The sequence below is a fragment of the Phyllobates terribilis genome, unplaced genomic scaffold (genome assembly GCF_046119375.1).
Source record: "Phyllobates terribilis strain yellow unplaced genomic scaffold, ASM4611937v1 Scaffold_8__6_contigs__length_399053987, whole genome shotgun sequence".
Classification (NCBI taxonomy): Eukaryota; Metazoa; Chordata; class Amphibia; order Anura; family Dendrobatidae; genus Phyllobates; species Phyllobates terribilis.
This window is the reverse complement of record NW_027362768.1, coordinates 381561230-381581004: the sequence shown is the minus strand read 5'-3', so window position 1 is coordinate 381581004 and position 19775 is coordinate 381561230. Positions and strand designations below refer to the sequence as shown.

Here is a 19775-nt window from a genome sequence, read left to right as displayed (position 1 = left end):
AAATGTCCTGGTAGACGGCGGCGCTGACTTTGCTCTTGATAAAACACAGTGGACCTCCACCAGCAGATGACATGGCCCCCAAACCATCACTGATTGTGGAGACTTCACACTAGACCTCCAGCAGCTTGGATTGTGGCCTCTCCACTCTTCCTCCAGACACTGGGACTTTGATTTCCAAAAGAAATGCAAAATTTACTTTCATCTGAAAACAACACCTTGGACACTGAGTCTTTTTCTCCTTGGCCCAGGTAAGACGCTTCTGGCGTTGTCTATTGGTCATGAATGGGATGATACAAGGAATACGACACTTGTAGCCCATGTCCTGGATACGTCTGTGTGTGGCGGCTCTTGAAGCAGTGACTCCAGCAGCAGTCCACTCCTTGTGAATCTCCCCCAAATGTTTGACTGACCTTTTCTTAACAATCCTTTCCAGGCTGCGGGTATCCCGGTTGCTTGTGCATCTTTTTCTACCTCCCTTTTTACTTCCACTCAACTTTCCATTAATCTGCTAGGATACAGCACTGTGTCAACAGCCAGCTTCTATAGCAATGACCTTTTGTGGCTTCCCCTCCTTGTGGAGTGTGTCAATGACTGCCTTCTGGATATCTGTCACGTCAGCAGTCTTCCCCATGATTGTGGAGCCTACTGAAACAGACTAAGGGACCTTTTTAAAGCTTAGGAAGCCTTTGCAGGTGTTTTTTGTTAATTATTCTAATTTACTGAGATAATGACTTTTGTGTTTCCATTGGCTGTAAGCCATAATCATCAACATTAACAGAAATAACCACGTGAAATAGATCCCTCTGTGTGTAATGACTCTATATAATAGATCCCTCTGTGTGTAATGACTCTATATAATAGATCCCTCTGTGTGTAATGACTCTATATAATAGATCCCTCTGCGTGTAATGACTCTATATAATAGATCCCTCTGTGTGTAATGACTCTATATAATAGATCAGTCTGTGTGTAATGACTCTATATAATAGATCCCTCTGCGTGTAATGACTCTATATAATAGATCCCTCTGTGTGTAATGACTCTATATAATAGATCAGTCTGTGTGTAATGACTCTATATAATAGATCCCTCTGTGTGTAATGACTCTATATAATAGATCCCTCTGTGTGTAATGACTCTATATAATAGATCACTCTGCGTGTAATGACTCTATATAATAGATCCCTCTGCGTGTAATGACTCTATATAATAGATCCCTCTGTGTGTAATGACTCTATATAATAGATCAGTCTGCGTGTAATGACTCTATATAATAGATCCCTCTGTGTGTAATGACTCTATATAATAGATCCCTCTGTGTGTAATGACTCTATATAATAGATCCCTCTGCGTGTAATGACTCTATATAATAGATCCCTCTGCGTGTAATGACTCTATATAATAGATCCCTCTGTGTGTAATGACTCTATATAATAGATCCCTCTGCGTGTAATGACTCTATATAATAGATCCCTCTGTGTGTAATGACTCTATATAATAGATCCCTCTGCGTGTAATGACTCTATATAATAGATCCCTCTGTGTGTAATGACTCTATATAATAGATCAGTCTGTGTGTAATGACTCTATATAATGGATCCCTCTGTGTGTAATGACTCTATATAATAGATCCCTCTGTGTGTAATGACTCTATATAATAGATCCCTCTGTGTGTAATGACTCTATATAATAGATCCCTCTGCGTGTAATGACTCTATATAATAGATCCCTCTGTGTGTAATGACTCTATATAATAGATCAGTCTGTGTGTAATGACTCTATATAATAGATCCCTCTGCGTGTAATGACTCTATATAATAGATCCCTCTGTGTGTAATGACTCTATATAATAGATCAGTCTGTGTGTAATGACTCTATATAATAGATCCCTCTGTGTGTAATGACTCTATATAATAGATCCCTCTGTGTGTAATGACTCTATATAATAGATCACTCTGCGTGTAATGACTCTATATAATAGATCCCTCTGCGTGTAATGACTCTATATAATAGATCCCTCTGTGTGTAATGACTCTATATAATAGATCAGTCTGCGTGTAATGACTCTATATAATAGATCCCTCTGTGTGTAATGACTCTATATAATAGATCCCTCTGTGTGTAATGACTCTATATAATAGATCCCTCTGCGTGTAATGACTCTATATAATAGATCCCTCTGTGTGTAATGACTCTATATAATAGATCCCTCTGTGTGTAATGACTCTATATAATAGATCCCTCTGTGTGTAATGACTATATAATAGATCCCTCTGTGTGTAATGACTCTATATAATAGATCACTCTGCGTGTAATGACTCTATATAATAGATCCCTCTGTGTGTAATGACTCTATATAATATAGGAGTGTCACTTTTTGTATTGAAGAACTGAAATAAATTAACTTTTTGATGACATTCTAATTTAATGAGAAGCACCTGTATATGGCGCCATCATATTCTGCAGTGCAGTACACTTCAGAAAGAATTTGACAATGATTAAGGAAGGTTTTCTGAAACGCGTCTGTGTCTAAGCTTTCTTCTTGTGATATAATTACCTTGTCTCTTGACACATGTCTATTTTAATATTTTTCATTAAAGTACAATTTTAGAAGTTTGATTACGCTGGATTTTTTTTTTCGTTTTTTGGATCACTTTCTGGTTCATCACTGGATCCCTGCGTTTTTAGACTTTTCATGGTGAGCGAAGCTGACTTTTCTTGTTTTTTTTATTACATAGAAACAATCTAATAAACAATGCAGAGAACAGGCGTGAGGTCCTGGTGACAAGAGCTTGCAATCTATCATGTGACAGGATTGATGCAAAAGATAGAATCTGCAGGTTTTATGTAATTTCTCCTTGTAAACAAGAAGAACAGTGTGTGTTCTCCCCTGGATGATGCCATGATGAGGATGATGGTTGTTATTGTTGCTGTTGTAATTATTTGTGTTACATGTTATTTTATTTTTGGAAATAATAATAATATGCGTTTTCTGGTGCATGATGATGATAATGATGATAATGATGATGATGATGGAGGTTGGTATTTGCATTTCTCCTGGCAGATGAGGAATAATCCCAGATCCATCTCCTCGTACATTATTTGTGTGGCTGCAGAAGTTGCAGGCTGCTCCCCACCTGCTCCCTCCTCCCAGCACCTTCCACTTTCCCAGCCTGTGTCCTCTCCCCTCCTCCCGGCCACACAGCCTCCTACCTCCCCCATCCATTGTTCGTGGTGCAGATGGAGCTCCCAGCAGCAGCCAATCACAGCTGACCAGAGCTGGACTTACCCCAGGGGCAGGAGGCAGCAGCTCAGTCCTGGAGAGGAGGCAGAGGGGTGAGGTGACATGGGGGCTGTGGGGACAGCGACAGAGGGGACATGAAGAACACAACATAGACACAGAGGAGGTAAGTGCTTCTGTGTGCTCTGCACTGTGCTGTGTGCTGTGCTGGATGCTCTGCAGTGTGTTGGATGCTCTGCCCTGTCCTGTGTGCTCTGCGCTGTGCTGTGTGCTCTGCACTGTGCTCTGCGCTGTGCTGGGTGCTCTGCAGTGTGTTGTGTGCTCTGCACTGTACTGGGTGCTCTGCGCTATGCTGTGTGCTCTGCGCTATGCAGTGTGCTCTGCACTGTGCTGTGTGCTCTGCGCTGTGCTGTGTGCTCTGCGCTGTGCTGTGTGCTCTGCACTGTGCTGTGTGCTGTGCTGGGTGCTCTGCAGTGTGTTGTGTGCTCTGCACTGTACTGGGTGCTCTGCGCTGTGCTGTGTGCTCTGCGCTGTGCTGTGTGCTCTGCGCTGTGCTGTGTGCTCTGCTCTGTGCTGTGTGCGCTGCTCTGTGCTGTGTGCTCTGCTCTGTGTGCTCTGCGCTGTGCTGTGTGCTCTGCTCTGTGCTCTGCTCTGTGCTGTGTGCTCTGCGCTGTCCTGTGTTCTCTGCGCTGTCCTGTGTTCTCTGCGCTGTGCTGTGTGCTCTGCGCTGTGCTGTGTGCTCTGCTCTGTGCTCTGCTCTGTGCTGTGTGCTCTGCGCTGTGCTGTGTGCTCTGCTCTGTGCTCTGCGCTGTGCTGTGTGCTCTGCGCTGTGCTGTGTGCTCTGTCCTGTGTGCTCTGCACTGTGCTGGGTGCTCTGCGCTGTGCTCTGCGCTGTGCTGGGTGCTCTGTCCTGTGTGCTCTGCACTGTGCTGTGTGCTCTGCACTGTGCTGGGTGCTCTGCGCTGTGCTGGGTGCTCTGCGCTGTGCTGGGTGTTTACTGTATACAGAGCACAGCTGCCCATAGAAAGTGTGTTTAGGGTGTATTGTGTATTGTGTGTGACTACATCTTTGTGTTTGCGCTGCTTTGTGTAAATGCATTGCCTCACATGTGCACAGTGCTCTCCATATACTGTATCACGGCAGGGTACTGTCTGAGCACAAGGCTGTGTGCAGTGTGGCAGTATATTGTGTGGTGTATCTCTGTATTGTGCAGTGTTTGCCTTTGTAGTGTTTCCAGTGCAGCTGTGCAGAGCTTTAGGGTTCTGCTGCTGTATTGTGTGTTTGCACTACTTTTATGTGTGGTTTTTGGTTGACTGTGTGTAGGGGTACCATTACTTTTGCACTGGGTTGTGTGGGGTTCCAGGAACAGGACTGGGGGGCACAAGTTTGTTGGGTCTCAGGCTGTGTGTCTGTGTATAGTGCGGTGTGTCTGTGTATAGTGCGGTGTGTCTGTGTATAGTGCGGTGTGTCTGTGTATAGTGCAGTGTGTCTGTGTATAGTGCGGTGTGTCTGTGTATAGTGCGGTGTGTCTGTGTATAGTGCGGTGTGTCTGTGTATAGTGCGGTGTGTCTGTGTATAGTGCGGTGTGTCTGTGTATAGTGCGGCGCGTCTGTATATAGTGCGGCGCGTCTGTGTATAGTGCGGCGCGTCTGTGTATAGTGCGGTGTGTCTGTGTATAGTGCGGTGTGTCTGTGTATAGTGCGGTGTGTCTGTGTATAGTGCGGTGTGTCTGTGTATAGTGCGGTGTGTCTGTGTATAGTGCTTTGTGTCTGTGTATAGTGCGGTGTGTCTGTGTATAGTGCGGTGTGTCTGTGTATAGTGCGGCGCGTCTGTATATAGTGCGGCGCGTCTGTGTATAGTGCGGCGTGTCTGTGTATAGTGCGGTGTGTCTGTGTATAGTGCGGTGTGTCTGTGTATAGTGCAGTGTGTTTGTGTATTGTGCGGTGTGTCTGTGTAGAGTGCGGTGTGTCTGTGTATCTCTGTATAGTGCGGTGCGTCTGTGTATAGTGCGGCGTGTCTGTGTATAGTGCGGCGTGTCTGTGTATAGTGCGGTGCGTCTGTGTATAGTGCGGTGTGTCTGTGTATAGTGCGGTGTGTCTGTGTATAGTGCGGTGTGTCTGTGTATAGTGCGGTGTTTCTGTGTATAGTGCGGTGTGTCTGTGTATAGTGCGGCGTGTCTGTGTATAGTGCGGTGCGTCTGTGTATAGTGCGGCGTGTCTGTGTATAGTGCGGCGTGTCTGTGTATAGTGCGGTGTGTCTGTGTATAGTGCGGTGTGTCTGTGTATAGTGCGGCGTGTCTGTGTATAGTGCGGCGTGTCTGTGTATAGTGTGGCGTGTCTGTGTATAGTGCGGTGTGTCTGTGTATAGTGCGGTGCGTCTGTGTATAGTGCGGTGCGTCTGTGTATAGTGCGGCGTGTCTGTGTATTGTGCGGTGTGTCTGTGTATTGTGCGGTGTGTCTGTGTATAGTGCGGTGTGTCTGTGTATAGTGCGGTGTGTCTGTGTATAGTGCGGTGTGTCTGTATAGTGCGGCGTGTCTGTGTATTGTGCGGTGTGTCTGTGTATAGTGCGGCGTGTCTGTGTATAGTGCGGTGTGTCTGTGTATAGTGCGGCGTGTCTGTGTATAGTGCGGTGTGTCTGTGTATTGTGCGGCGTGTCTGTGTATAGTGCGGTGTGTCTGTGTATAGTGCGGTGTGTCTGTGTATAGTGCGGTGTGTCTGTGTATAGTGCGGTGTGTCTGTGTATAGTGCGGTGTGTCTGTGTATCTCTGTATTGTGCAGTGTGTTTGTGTATTGTGCGGTGTGTCTGTGTATAGTGCGGTGTGTCTGTGTATAGTGCGGTGCGTCTGTGTATAGTGCGGTGCGTCTGTGTATAGTGCGGTGCGTCTGTGTATAGTGCGGTGCGTCTGTGTATAGTGCGGTGCGTCTGTGTATAGTGCGGTGCGTCTGTGTATAGTGCGGTGCGTCTGTGTATAGTGCGGCGTGTCTGTGTATAGTGCGGCATGTCTGTGTATTGTGCGGTGCGTCTGTGTATTGTGCGGTGCGTCTGTGTATAGTGCGGCGTGTCTGTGTATTGTGCGGTGCGTCTGTGTATTGTGCGGTGCGTCTGTGTATAGTGCGGCGCGTCTGTGTATAGTGCGGCGTGTCTGTGTATTGTGCGGTGTGTCTGTGTATTGTGCGGTGTGTCTGTGTATAGTGCGGCGTGTCTGTGTATTGTGCGGCGTGTCTGTGTATTGTGCGGCGTGTCTGTGTATAGTGCGGTGTGTCTGTGTATAGTGCGGTGTGTCTGTATAGTGCGGCGTGTCTGTGTATTGTGCGGCGTGTCTGTGTATAGTGCGGTGTGTCTGTGTATAGTGCGGTGTGTCTGTGTATCTCTGTATTGTGCAGTGTGTGTGTGTATAGTGCGGTGTGTCTGTGTATAGTGCGGTGTGTCTGTGTATAGTGCGGTGCGTCTGTGTATAGTGCGGTGCGTCTGTGTATAGTGCGGTGCGTCTGTGTATAGTGCGGTGCGTCTGTGTATAGTGCGGTGCGTCTGTGTATAGTGCGGTGTGTCTGTGTATAGTGCGGTGCGTCTGTGTATAGTGCGGTGCGTCTGTGTATAGTGCGGTGCGTCTGTGTATAGTGCGGTGTTTCTGTGTATAGTGCGGTGCGTCTGTGTATAGTGCGGTGCGTCTGTGTATAGTGCGGCGTGTCTGTGTATAGTGCGGCATGTCTGTGTATTGTGCGGCGTGTCTGTGTATTGTGCGGTGCGTCTGTGTATTGTGCGGTGCGTCTGTGTATAGTGCGGCGCGTCTGTGTATAGTGCGGCGCGTCTGTGTATTGTGCGGTGTGTCTGTGTATTGTGCGGTGTGTCTGTGTATAGTGCGGTGTGTCTGTGTATAGTGCGGTGTGTCTGTGTATAGTGCGGTGTGTCTGTATAGTGCGGCGCGTCTGTGTATAGTGCGGTGCGTCTGTGTATAGTGCGGCGTGTCTGTGTATAGTGCGGTGCGTCTGTGTATAGTGCGGTGTGTCTGTGTATAGTGCGGTGTGTCTGTGTATAGTGCGGTGTGTCTGTGTATAGTGCGGCGTGTCTGTGTATAGTGCGGTGCGTCTGTGTATAGTGCGGTGTGTCTGTGTATAGTGCGGTGTGTCTGTGTATAGTGCGGCGCGTCTGTGTATAGTGCGGTGCGTCTGTGTATAGTGCGGCGTGTCTGTGTATAGTGCGGTGCGTCTGTGTATAGTGCGGTGTGTCTGTGTATAGTGCGGTGTGTCTGTGTATAGTGCGGCGCGTCTGTGTATAGTGCGGCGTGTCTGTGTATTGTGCGGCGTGTCTGTGTATTGTGCGGCGTGTCTGTGTATTGTGCGGTGTGTCTGTGTATTGTGCGGTGTGTCTGTGTATAGTGCGGTGTGTCTGTGTATAGTGCGGTGTGTCTGTGTATAGTGCGGTGTGTCTGTGTATAGTGCGGTGTGTCTGTGTATAGTGCGGTGTGTCTGTGTATAGTGCGGTGTGTCTGTGTATAGTGCGGTGTGTCTGTGTATTGTGCGGTGTGTCTGTATAGTGCGGCGTGTCTGTGTATAGTGCGGTGTGTCTGTGTATAGTGCGGCGTGTCTGTGTATAGTGCGGTGTGTCTGTGTATAGTGCGGTGTGTCTGTGTATAGTGCGGTGTGTCTGTGTATAGTGCGGTGTGTCTGTGTATAGTGCGGTGTGTCTGTGTATAGTGCGGTGTGTCTGTGTATAGTGCGGTGTGTTTGTGTATAGTGCGGTGTGTCTGTGTATAGTGCGGTGTGTCTGTGTATAGTGCGGTGTGTCTGTGTATAGTGCGGTGTGTCTGTGTATAGTGCGGTGTGTCTGTGTATAGTGCGGTGTGTCTGTGTATAGTGCGGTGTGTCTGTGTATAGTGCGGTGTGTCTGTGTATTGTGCGGTGTGTCTGTGTATTGTGCGGTGTGTCTGTGTATAGTGCGGTGTGTCTGTGTATAGTGCGGTGTGTCTGTGTATAGTGCGGTGTGTCTGTGTATAGTGCGGTGTGTCTGTGTATTGTGCGGTGTGTTTGTGTATTGTGCGGTGTGTCTGTGTATTGTGCGGTGTGTCTGTGTATAGTGCGGTGTGTCTGTGTATTGTGCGGTGTGTTTGTGTATTGTGCGGTGTGTCTGTGTATAGTGCGGTGTGTCTGTGTATAGTGCGGTGTGTCTGTGTATAGTGCGGTGTGTCTGTGTATAGTGCGGTGTGTCTGTGTATAGTGCGGTGTGTCTGTGTATAGTGCGGTGTGTCTGTGTATTGTGCGGTGTGTTTGTGTATTGTGCGGTGTGTCTGTGTATAGTGCGGTGTGTCTGTGTATAGTGCGGTGTGTCTGTGTATAGTGCGGTGTGTCTGTGTATAGTGCGGTGTGTCTGTGTATAGTGCGGTGCGTCTGTGTATAGTGCGGTGCGTCTGTGTATAGTGCGGTGCGTCTGTGTATAGTGCGGTGCGTCTGTGTATAGTGCGGTGCGTCTGTGTATAGTGCGGCGCGTCTGTGTATAGTGCGGCGTGTCTGTGTATAGTGCGGCGTGTCTGTATTGTGTGGTGTGTCTGTGTATAGTGCGGTGTGTCTGTGTATTGTGCGGTGTGTTTGTGTATTGTGCGGTGTGTCTGTGTATAGTGCGGTGTGTCTGTGTATAGTGCGGTGTGTCTGTGTATTGTGCGGGGCGTTTGTGTATTGTGCGGTGCGTCTGTGTATTGTGCGGTGCGTCTGTGTATAGTGCGGTGCGTCTGTGTATAGTGCGGTGCGTCTGTGTATAGTGCGGCGCGTCTGTGTATAGTGCGGCGCGTCTGTGTATAGTGCGGCGCGTCTGTGTATAGTGCGGCGCGTCTGTGTATAGTGCGGCGCGTCTGTGTATAGTGCGGCGCGTCTGTGTATAGTGCGGCGCGTCTGTGTATTGTGCGGCGCGTCTGTGTATAGTGCGGCGCGTCTGTGTATAGTGCGGCGCGTCTGTGTATAGTGCGGCGCGTCTGTGTATTGTGCGGTGTGTCTGTGTATTGTGCGGTGTGTCTGTGTATAGTGCGGTGTGTCTGTGTATAGTGCGGTGTGTCTGTGTATAGTGCGGTGTGTCTGTATAGTGCGGCGCGTCTGTGTATAGTGCGGTGCGTCTGTGTATAGTGCGGCGTGTCTGTGTATAGTGCGGTGCGTCTGTGTATAGTGCGGTGTGTCTGTGTATAGTGCGGTGTGTCTGTGTATAGTGCGGTGCGTCTGTGTATAGTGCGGTGTGTCTGTGTATAGTGCGGTGCGTCTGTGTATAGTGCGGTGTGTCTGTGTATAGTGCGGCGTGTCTGTGTATAGTGCGGCGCGTCTGTGTATAGTGCGGCGCGTCTGTGTATAGTGCGGCGTGTCTGTGTATAGTGCGGTGCGTCTGTGTATAGTGCGGTGTGTCTGTGTATAGTGCGGTGTGTCTGTGTATAGTGCGGCGCGTCTGTGTATAGTGCGGCGTGTCTGTGTATTGTGCGGCGTGTCTGTGTATTGTGCGGCGTGTCTGTGTATTGTGCGGTGTGTCTGTGTATTGTGCGGTGTGTCTGTGTATAGTGCGGTGTGTCTGTGTATAGTGCGGTGTGTCTGTGTATAGTGCGGTGTGTCTGTGTATAGTGCGGTGTGTCTGTGTATAGTGCGGTGTGTCTGTGTATAGTGCGGTGTGTCTGTGTATTGTGCGGTGTGTCTGTGTATTGTGCGGTGTGTCTGTGTATAGTGCGGTGTGTCTGTGTATAGTGCGGCGTGTCTGTGTATAGTGCGGTGTGTCTGTGTATAGTGCGGCGTGTCTGTGTATAGTGCGGTGTGTCTGTGTATAGTGCGGTGTGTCTGTGTATAGTGCGGTGTGTCTGTGTATAGTGCGGTGTGTCTGTGTATAGTGCGGTGTGTCTGTGTATAGTGCGGTGTGTTTGTGTATAGTGCGGTGTGTCTGTGTATAGTGCGGTGTGTCTGTGTATAGTGCGGTGTGTCTGTGTATAGTGCGGTGCGTCTGTGTATAGTGCGGTGCGTCTGTGTATAGTGCGGTGTGTCTGTGTATAGTGCGGTGTGTCTGTGTATAGTGCGGTGTGTCTGTGTATAGTGCGGTGTGTCTGTGTATAGTGCGGTGTGTCTGTGTATCTCTGTATAGTGCGGTGTGTCTGTGTATAGTGCGGTGTGTCTGTGTATTGTGCGGTGTGTCTGTGTATAGTGCGGTGTGTCTGTGTATTGTGCGGTGTGTCTGTGTATAGTGCGGTGTGTCTGTGTATAGTGCGGTGTGTCTGTGTATAGTGCGGTGTGTCTGTGTATAGTGCGGTGTGTCTGTGTATAGTGCGGTGTGTCTGTGTATTGTGCGGTGTGTTTGTGTATTGTGCGGTGTGTCTGTGTATAGTGCGGTGTGTCTGTGTATAGTGCGGTGTGTCTGTGTATTGTGCGGTGTGTTTGTGTATTGTGCGGTGTGTCTGTGTATAGTGCGGTGTGTCTGTGTATAGTGCGGTGTGTCTGTGTATAGTGCGGTGTGTCTGTGTATAGTGCGGTGTGTCTGTGTATAGTGCGGTGTGTCTGTGTATAGTGCGGTGTGTCTGTGTATTGTGCGGTGTGTTTGTGTATTGTGCGGTGTGTCTGTGTATAGTGCGGTGTGTCTGTGTATAGTGCGGTGTGTCTGTGTATAGTGCGGTGTGTCTGTGTATAGTGCGGTGTGTCTGTGTATAGTGCGGTGCGTCTGTGTATAGTGCGGTGCGTCTGTGTATAGTGCGGTGCGTCTGTGTATAGTGCGGTGCGTCTGTGTATAGTGCGGTGCGTCTGTGTATAGTGCGGTGCGTCTGTGTATAGTGCGGCGTGTCTGTGTATAGTGCGGCGTGTCTGTATTGTGTGGTGTGTCTGTGTATAGTGCGGTGTGTCTGTGTATTGTGCGGTGTGTTTGTGTATTGTGCGGTGTGTCTGTGTATAGTGCGGTGTGTCTGTGTATTGTGCGGGGCGTTTGTGTATTGTGCGGTGCGTCTGTGTATTGTGCGGTGCGTCTGTGTATAGTGCGGTGCGTCTGTGTATAGTGCGGTGCGTCTGTGTATAGTGCGGCGCGTCTGTGTATAGTGCGGCGCGTCTGTGTATAGTGCGGCGCGTCTGTGTATAGTGCGGCGCGTCTGTGTATAGTGCGGCGCGTCTGTGTATAGTGCGGCGCGTCTGTGTATTGTGCGGCGCGTCTGTGTATAGTGCGGCGCGTCTGTGTATAGTGCGGCGCGTCTGTGTATAGTGCGGCGCGTCTGTGTATTGTGCGGCGCGTCTGTGTATTGTGCGGCGCGTCTGTGTATAGTGCGGCGCGTCTGTGTATAGTGCGGCGCGTCTGTGTATAGTGCGGCGCGTCTGTGTATAGTGCGGCGCGTCTGTGTATAGTGCGGCGCGTCTGTGTATATTGCGGCGCGTCTGTGTATAGTGCGGCGCGTCTGTGTATAGTGCGGCGCGTCTGTGTATAGTGCGGCGCGTCTGTGTATAGTGCGGCGCGTCTGTGTATAGTGCGGTGCGTCTGTGTATAGTGCGGTGCGTCTGTGTATAGTGCGGTGCGTCTGTGTATAGTGCGGCGCGTCTGTGTATAGTGCGGCGCGTCTGTGTATAGTGCGGCGCGTCTGTGTATAGTGCGGCGCGTCTGTGTATAGTGCGGTGTGTCTGTGTATTGTGCGGTGTGTCTGTGTATAGTGCGGTGCGTCTGTGTATAGTGCGGTGTGTCTGTGTATAGTGCGGTGTGTCTGTGTATAGTGCGGCGTGTCTGTGTATAGTGCGGCGCGTCTGTGTATAGTGCGGCGCGTCTGTGTATAGTGCGGCGCGTCTGTGTATAGTGCGGCGCGTCTGTGTATAGTGCGGCGTGTCTGTGTATAGTGCGGCGTGTCTGTGTATAGTGCAGTGTGTTTGTGTATTGTGCGGTGTGTCTGTGTATAGTGCGGTGTGTCTGTGTATAGTGCGGTGTGTCTGTGTATAGTGCGGCGCGTCTGTGTATAGTGCGGCGTGTCTGTGTATAGTGCGGTGCGTCTGTGTATAGTGCGGCGCGTCTGTGTATAGTGCGGCGCGTCTGTGTATAGTGCGGCGCGTCTGTGTATAGTGCGGCGTGTCTGTGTATAGTGCGGCGTGTCTGTGTATAGTGCGGCGCGTCTGTGTATAGTGCGGTGCGTCTGTGTATAGTGCGGTGTGTCTGTGTATAGTGCGGTGTGTCTGTGTATCTCTGTATTGTGTGTTTGTGTATTGTGCGGTGTGTCTGTGTATAGTGCGGTGTGTCTGTGTATTGTGCGGTGTGTCTGTGTATAGTGCGGTGTGTCTGTGTATCTCTGTATTGTGTGTTTGTGTATTGTGCGGTGTGTCTGTGTATAGTGCGGTGTGTCTGTGTATCTCTCTATTGTGTGTTTGTGTATAGTGCGGTGTGTCTCTGTATTGTGCAGTGTGTCTGTGTATAGTGCGGTGTGTCTGTGTATCTCTGTATTGTGTGTTTGTGTATTGTGCGGTGTGTCTGTGTATAGTGCGGTGTGTCTGTGTATAGTGCGGCGTGTCTGTGTATAGTGCGGCGCGTCTGTGTATAGTGCGGCGCGTCTGTGTATAGTGCGGCGCGTCTGTGTATAGTGCGGCGCGTCTGTGTATAGTGCGGCGCATCTGTGTATAGTGCGGCGCGTCTGTGTATAGTGCGGCGCGTCTGTGTATAGTGCGGTGTGTCTGTGTATAGTGCGGTGTGTCTGTGTATCTCTGTATTGTGCAGTGTGTCTGTGTATTGTGCGGTGTGTCTGTGTATAGTGCGGTGTGTCTGTATTGTGCGGTGTGTCTGTGTATAGTGCGGTGTGTCTGTGTATAGTGCGGCGTGTCTGTGTATAGTGCGGTGTGTCTGTGTATCTCTGTATTGTGCAGTGTGTCTGTGTATTGTGCGGTGTGTCTGTGTATAGTGCGGTGTGTCTGTGTATAGTGCGGTGTGTCTGTGTATAGTGCGGCGTGTCTGTGTATAGTGCGGTGTGTCTGTGTATTGTGCGGTGTGTCTGTGTATAGTGCGGTGTGTCTGTGTATAGTGCGGTGTGTCTGTGTATAGTGCGGTGTGTCTGTGTATAGTGCTGTGTGTCTGTGTATAGTGCTGTGTGTCTGTGTATTGTGCGGCGTGTCTGTGTATAGTGCGGCATGTCTGTGTATAGTGCGGCGTGTCTGTGTATTGTGCGGTGTGTCTGTGTATAGTGCGGTGTGTCTGTGTATAGTGCGGTGCGTCTGTGTATAGTGCGGTGCGTCTGTGTATAGTGCGGTGCGTCTGTGTATAGTGCGGTGCGTCTGTGTATAGTGCGGCGCGTCTGTGTATAGTGCGGCGCGTCTGTGTATAGTGCGGCGTGTCTGTGTATAGTGCGGCGTGTCTGTGTATAGTGCGGTGTGTCTGTGTATTGTGCGGTGTGTCTGTGTATTGTGCGGTGTGTCTGTGTATAGTGCGGTGTGTCTGTGTATAGTACGGTGTGTCTGTGTATAGTGCGGTGTGTCTGTGTGTCTGTGTATTGTGCGGTGCGTCTGTGTATAGTGCGGTGTGTCTGTGTATAGTGCGGCGCGTCTGTGTATAGTGCGGTGTGTCTGTGTATAGTGCGGCGCGTCTGTGTATAGTGCGGTGTGTCTGTGTATAGTGCGGCGCGTCTGTGTATAGTGCGGCGCGTCTGTGTATAGTGCGGCGCGTCTGTGTATAGTGCGGCGCGTCTGTGTATAGTGCGGCGCGTCTGTGTATAGTGCGGTGCGTCTGTGTATAGTGCGGTGCGTCTGTGTATAGTGCGGTGCGTCTGTGTATAGTGCGGTGCGTCTGTGTATAGTGCGGTGCGTCTGTGTATAGTGCGGTGCGTCTGTGTATAGTGCGGTGTGTCTGTGTATAGTGCGGTGTGTCTGTGTATAGTGCGGTGCGTCTGTGTATAGTGCGGTGCGTCTGTGTATAGTGCGGTGCGTCTGTGTATAGTGCGGTGTGTCTGTGTATAGTGCGGTGCGTCTGTGTATAGTGCGGTGCGTCTGTGTATAGTGCGGCGCGTCTGTGTATAGTGCGGCGCGTCTGTGTATAGTGCGGCGCGTCTGTGTATTGTGCGGCGCGTCTGTGTATAGTGCGGCGCGTCTGTGTATAGTGCGGCGCGTCTGTGTATAGTGCGGTGTGTCTGTGTATAGTGCGGCGCGTCTGTGTATAGTGCGGTGTGTCTGTGTATAGTGCTTTGTGTCTGTGTATAGTGCGGTGTGTCTGTGTATAGTGCGGCGCGTCTGTGTATAGTGCGGCGCGTCTGTGTATAGTGCGGCGCGACTGTGTATAGTGCGGTGTGTCTGTGTATAGTGCGGTGTGTCTGTGTATAGTGCGGTGTGGCTGTGTATAGTGCGGTGTGGCTGTGTGTCTGTGTATAGTGCGGTGTGTCTGTGTATAGTGCGGTGTGGCTGTGTGTCTGTGTATTGTGCGGTGTGTCTGTGTATTGTGCGGTGTGTCTGTGTATTGTGCGGTGTGTCTGTGTATAGTGCGGTGCGTCTGTGTATAGTGCGGTGTGTCTGTGTATTGTGCGGTGCGTCTGTGTATAGTGCGGTGTGTCTGTGTATAGTGCGGTGCGTCTGTGTATTGTGCGGTGTGTCTGTGTATAGTGCGGTGTGTCTGTGTATAGTGCGGTGTGTCTGTGTATAGTGCGGCGCGTCTGTGTATAGTGCGGTGTGTCTGTGTATAGTGCGGTGTGTCTGTGTATTGTGCGGCGCGTCTGTGTATAGTGCGGCGCGTCTGTGTATAGTGCGGCGCGTCTGTGTATAGTGCGGTGTGTCTGTGTATAGTGCGGTGTGTCTGTGTATTGTGCGGTGTGTCTGTGTATAGTGCGGTGTGTCTGTGTATAGTGCGGTGTGTCTGTGTATAGTGCGGTGTGTCTGTGTATAGTGCGGCGCGTCTGTGTATAGTGCGGTGTGTCTGTGTATAGTGCGGTGCGTCTGTGTATAGTGCGGTGCGTCTGTGTATAGTGCGGTGCGTCTGTGTATAGTGCGGTGTGTCTGTGTATAGTGCGGTGCGTCTGTGTATTGTGCGGTGCGTCTGTGTATAGTGCGGTGTGTCTGTGTATAGTGCGGTGCGTCTGTGTATAGTGCGGTGCGTCTGTGTATAGTGCGGTGCGTCTGTGTATTGTGCGGTGCGTCTGTGTATAGTGCGGTGTGTCTGTGTATAGTGCGGTGTGTCTGTGTATAGTGCGGTGCGTCTGTGTATTGTGCGGTGTGTCTGTGTATAGTGCGGTGTGTCTGTGTATTGTGCGGTGTGTCTGTGTATAGTGCGGTGTGTCTGTGTATAGTGCGGCATGTCTGTGTATAGTGCGGCATGTCTGTGTATAGTGCGGTGTGTCTGTGTATAGTGCGGTGTGTCTGTGTATTGTGCGGTGTGTCTGTGTATAGTGCGGTGTGTCTGTGTATAGTGCGGCGTGTCTGTGTATAGTGCGGCGTGTCTGTGTATAGTGCGGTGTGTCTGTGTATAGTGCGGTGCGTCTGTGTATAGTGCGGTGCGTCTGTGTATAGTGCGGTGTGTCTGTGTATAGTGCGGTGTGTCTGTGTATTGTGCGGTGTGTCTGTGTATAGTGCGGTGTGTCTGTGTATTGTGCGGTGTGTCTGTGTATAGTGCGGTGTGTCTGTGTATAGTGCGGCGTGTCTGTGTATAGTGCGGCGTGTCTGTGTATTGTGCGGTGTGTCTGTGTATAGTGCGGTGTGTCTGTGTATAGTGCGGTGCGTCTGTGTATAGTGCGGTGCGTCTGTGTATAGTGCGGTGCGTCTGTGTATAGTGCGGTGTGTCTGTGTATAGTGCGGTGTGTCTGTGTATAGTGCGGCATGTCTGTGTATAGTGCGGCATGTCTGTGTATAGTGCGGTGTGTCTGTGTATAGTGCGGTGCGTCTGTATAGTGCGGTGTGTCTGTGTATAGTGCGGTGTGTCTGTGTATAGTGCGGTGTGTCTGTGTATTGTGCGGTGTGTCTGTGTATAGTGCGGTGTGTCTGTGTATTGTGCGGTGTGTCTGTGTATAGTGCGGTGTGTCTGTGTATAGTGCGGTGTGTCTGTGTATAGTGCGGCGTGTCTGTGTATAGTGCGGTGCGTCTGTGTATAGTGCGGTGTGTCTGTGTATAGTGCGGTGTGTCTGTGTATTGTGCGGTGTGTCTGTGTATAGTGCGGTGTGTCTGTGTATAGTGCGGTGCGTCTGTGTATAGTGCGGTGTGTCTGTGTATAGTGCGGTGTGTCTGTGTATAGTGCGGCGTGTCTGTGTATAGTGCGGTGTGTCTGTGTATTGTGCGGTGTGTCTGTGTATAGTGCGGTGTGTCTGTGTATAGTGCGGTGCGTCTGTGTATAGTGCGGTGCGTCTGTGTATAGTGCGGTGCGTCTGTGTATAGTGCGGCGTGTCTGTGTATAGTGCGGTGTGTCTGTGTATTGTGCGGTGTGTCTGTGTATAGTGCGGTGTGTCTGTGTATAGTGCGGTGCGTCTGTGTATAGTGCGGTGCGTCTGTGTATAGTGCGGTGTGTCTGTGTATAGTGCGGCGTGTCTGTGTATAGTGCGGTGCGTCTGTGTATTGTGCGGTGTGTCTGTGTATAGTGCGGTGCGTCTGTGTATAGTGCGGTGCGTCTGTGTATAGTGCGGTGCGTCTGTGTATAGTGCGGTGCGTCTGTGTATAGTGCGGTGTGTCTGTGTATTGTGCGGTGCGTCTGTGTATAGTGCGGTGCGTCTGTGTATAGTGCGGTGCGTCTGTGTATAGTGCGGTGTGTCTGTGTATAGTGCGGTGCGTCTGTGTATAGTGCGGTGTGTCTGTGTATTGTGCAGTGTTTGCCTTTGTGGTGTTCTGCAGTGCAGTTGTGCAGATCTTTAGGGATCTGCTGCTGTATTGTGTTTGCACTACGTTCATGTGTGTATTTTGCTGGGTTGTGCGCATTGTGTGTAGGGGCGCCATCACTTTTGCACTGGCTGTGTGCATGGTGTGTACACTGCTGGGATGATGGGAGTTGTGTCTCGGTTGTTACTTGGACTCAGCTGACACTTTGCTGCCGGCGGCCGGTGCTTAGTGATCTGGCAGCTGCTGACACCGCACACCTGATCCTACAAGATCCTCCACCACATATGGCACCATGCAGCTGCAATCATTCTCATCACCTAAAGCACAGTCCTGTCCTAGTGATCTGCTAATAAGACAGAATCTGATGGGATTTACTGAGTAGATCGATGGATCCAAAGCGATTTCCCAAATCCACAATTATTTTGCACTGATCTGTTCTTGTCGGTGATCTTTCATTTAATTCCAGGGATCCAGTGTTTTAGTGTCACTTTTGTTGTGATGTTTTTGTAAGATCTTGTCCTGGTGATTTATTATGATGGTATCTAGTGGGATCCACTCATGTCAGTAAATTCTAGTAATCTGGTCATGTACTAACAATGTCGTGATTATGATCATTATTTTGTATATTATATAAGGAATCTTGCGTTACATGAAATTACGTCCATCTATAGTGAGGGACTTGTGATCTGGTCATCTGTATTAGTGATCTAGTATCATAGAATCTGTATGGAATACTAGATCCAAGCGCCTAGTCTATGCTCCAGACAATTAGTCTTATGAGATATGTTCAAGGCATACCCTTAAGATCTAATGTAATTCAACTGGATCCCTTGAGCAGATAAAGTCATCTAGTGTGATCTGCGACTGGAAAGAAGTGATCTATTGTGTCCTGCAAATAGATAGAAGTGATCTAGTATGATCTGCCACTAGATAAAAGTGATCTATTGTGTCCTGCAAATAGATAGAAGTGATCTAGTATGATAGGAGTGAACTCTTATGATCTAGATAGAAGTGATATAATGGAATCGACTAGATTGTTGTGATCTAGTGTGTTCTGTCACAAGATAGAAGTGATTTAGTGTGATCTGCCGCTGCTCTGATGTGACATGCAGGATCTTCTAGTAACATCCTGGGGAGTTGCCAGCTGGTGATCTTGTGATCTTGTCCCATGTACTAGTAGTGATCTAGTGTTCTATCCCATTGATATCGCTAGTTGATCTAATGATGGAGAGTGATTTTACCATTTTATGGACTTCTACAGATTGTATGGTAATCTGGTCACATGAGCTGGTAATCTAGTGTTATCCCCTTGTTTGTGATCTCATGTGATACATCACCAGCTGTTTAGTCCGGGTGGGCTGTGCAGTTGCAGCAGGTTTTAGTGATACGCCATGTTGCTGGTTCCACAGTTGCAGCCTTCCATCCCCATAGAAGTAAATAGCGGTGACTATAATCCCACGTGACCCATTTTTCCGCCTTGTGATCTCATCACCAGGTGGTAACTCACATGGATACAAGTGTTTGTCTCTGTGGAGTGGGATTACAATGATGACGCTGGGCTGCACCTCTGTGATGGTACAGCTAGAATAATAGCTGGGATTATGCGCGGAATATTGCGATTAGATCATTTATTAGATAGTTACTTAATGAATACGGTTGAAAAAAGACACTTAACCAGTTCAGAAGAGGATGTGTATAATATAATGGGAAGACCCAACGGCTTGCTACAATCAAGATGATGGCAGAGAAGACCCCGGGTGACCTGTCTATAGATCCATCTTCCTACAGAGCCTTCATCCATCAAGTTGCCATGGCTCCAGATCGTTAAATAAATAATAATATATAGTGTAGTGAGATTATACATTGTCTGCTAGGTTTCTATATGGTATATATTGGGATTATGTGAAGTATACTGGGATTATATATAGTATAGTGATATTATACATAGTATATTAGCTTTCTGGTATACAGTACAGACCAAAAGTTTGGACACACCTTCTCATTTAAAGATTTCCGGTGACTACCGCTTGAAGCTCATCAAGAGAATGCCAAGAGTGTGCAAAGCAGTCATCAAAGCAAAAGGTGGCTACTTTGAAGAACCTAGAATATAAGACATATTTTCAGTTGTTTCACACTTTATTGTTATGTATATAATTCCACATGTGGTAATTCATAGTTTTGATGCCTTCAGTGTGAATGTACAATTTTCATAGTCATGAAAATACAGAAAAAATTTTAAATGAGAAGGTGTGTCCAAACTTTTGGTCTGTACTGTATATTTGGATTATGTGTAGTATATTGGGATTATATATAGTATAGTGAGCAGTCACTGCTGGCCCCTATAACATGGGCACCAGGAGCTGGTACCGTTAATCCTGTCCTTTGTGCGGCTTCCTCCCGGGGCTTGTGCACTGTTTGGGTGTATTACCTTTGTGCTATATGGCGCTCCATAAAGCTGGGATTACCCGGCGCCTTCTGCTGCATGACAGCAATTCGCAGACAAATTGCACAACCAAAATAATTTACAGTCGCGCGACTATTCTACAGATCTGATTATGTTTCATGCGAAAAAACCACTGAATTGCAGACGAGTCGCTGCCGATCGCAGTCGTGTGTAACGTACATTGAAGTCTATGTGACTCGTGTGCGACAGAAAATCCAACACATTTGGTAACATTTCTGTGCTGCCGCGGTCCGTTAGTGTCGTACGGCACATCGCCGTGTTCTCCCCAGTGTAAGGGTGTATACAGGGCGGGGTGTATACAGGGTGGGGTGTGTACTGGGCGGGGTGTAT

General features: G+C 49.0%; 1 protein-coding gene across 1 annotated transcript in view; it reads left to right on the top strand.

The window, feature by feature from the left end:
• The first annotated feature begins 3103 nt into the window (after positions 1–3103).
• LRRN1 (leucine rich repeat neuronal 1) overlaps positions 3104–19775 on the top strand; it is a 30082-nt gene continuing 13410 nt past the window's right edge. Inside the window, exon 1 of the mRNA XM_073645045.1 lies at positions 3104–3407. The gene's annotated coding sequence lies outside the window, so the exon portion shown is untranslated. The remainder of the gene's footprint in view (positions 3408–19775) is intronic.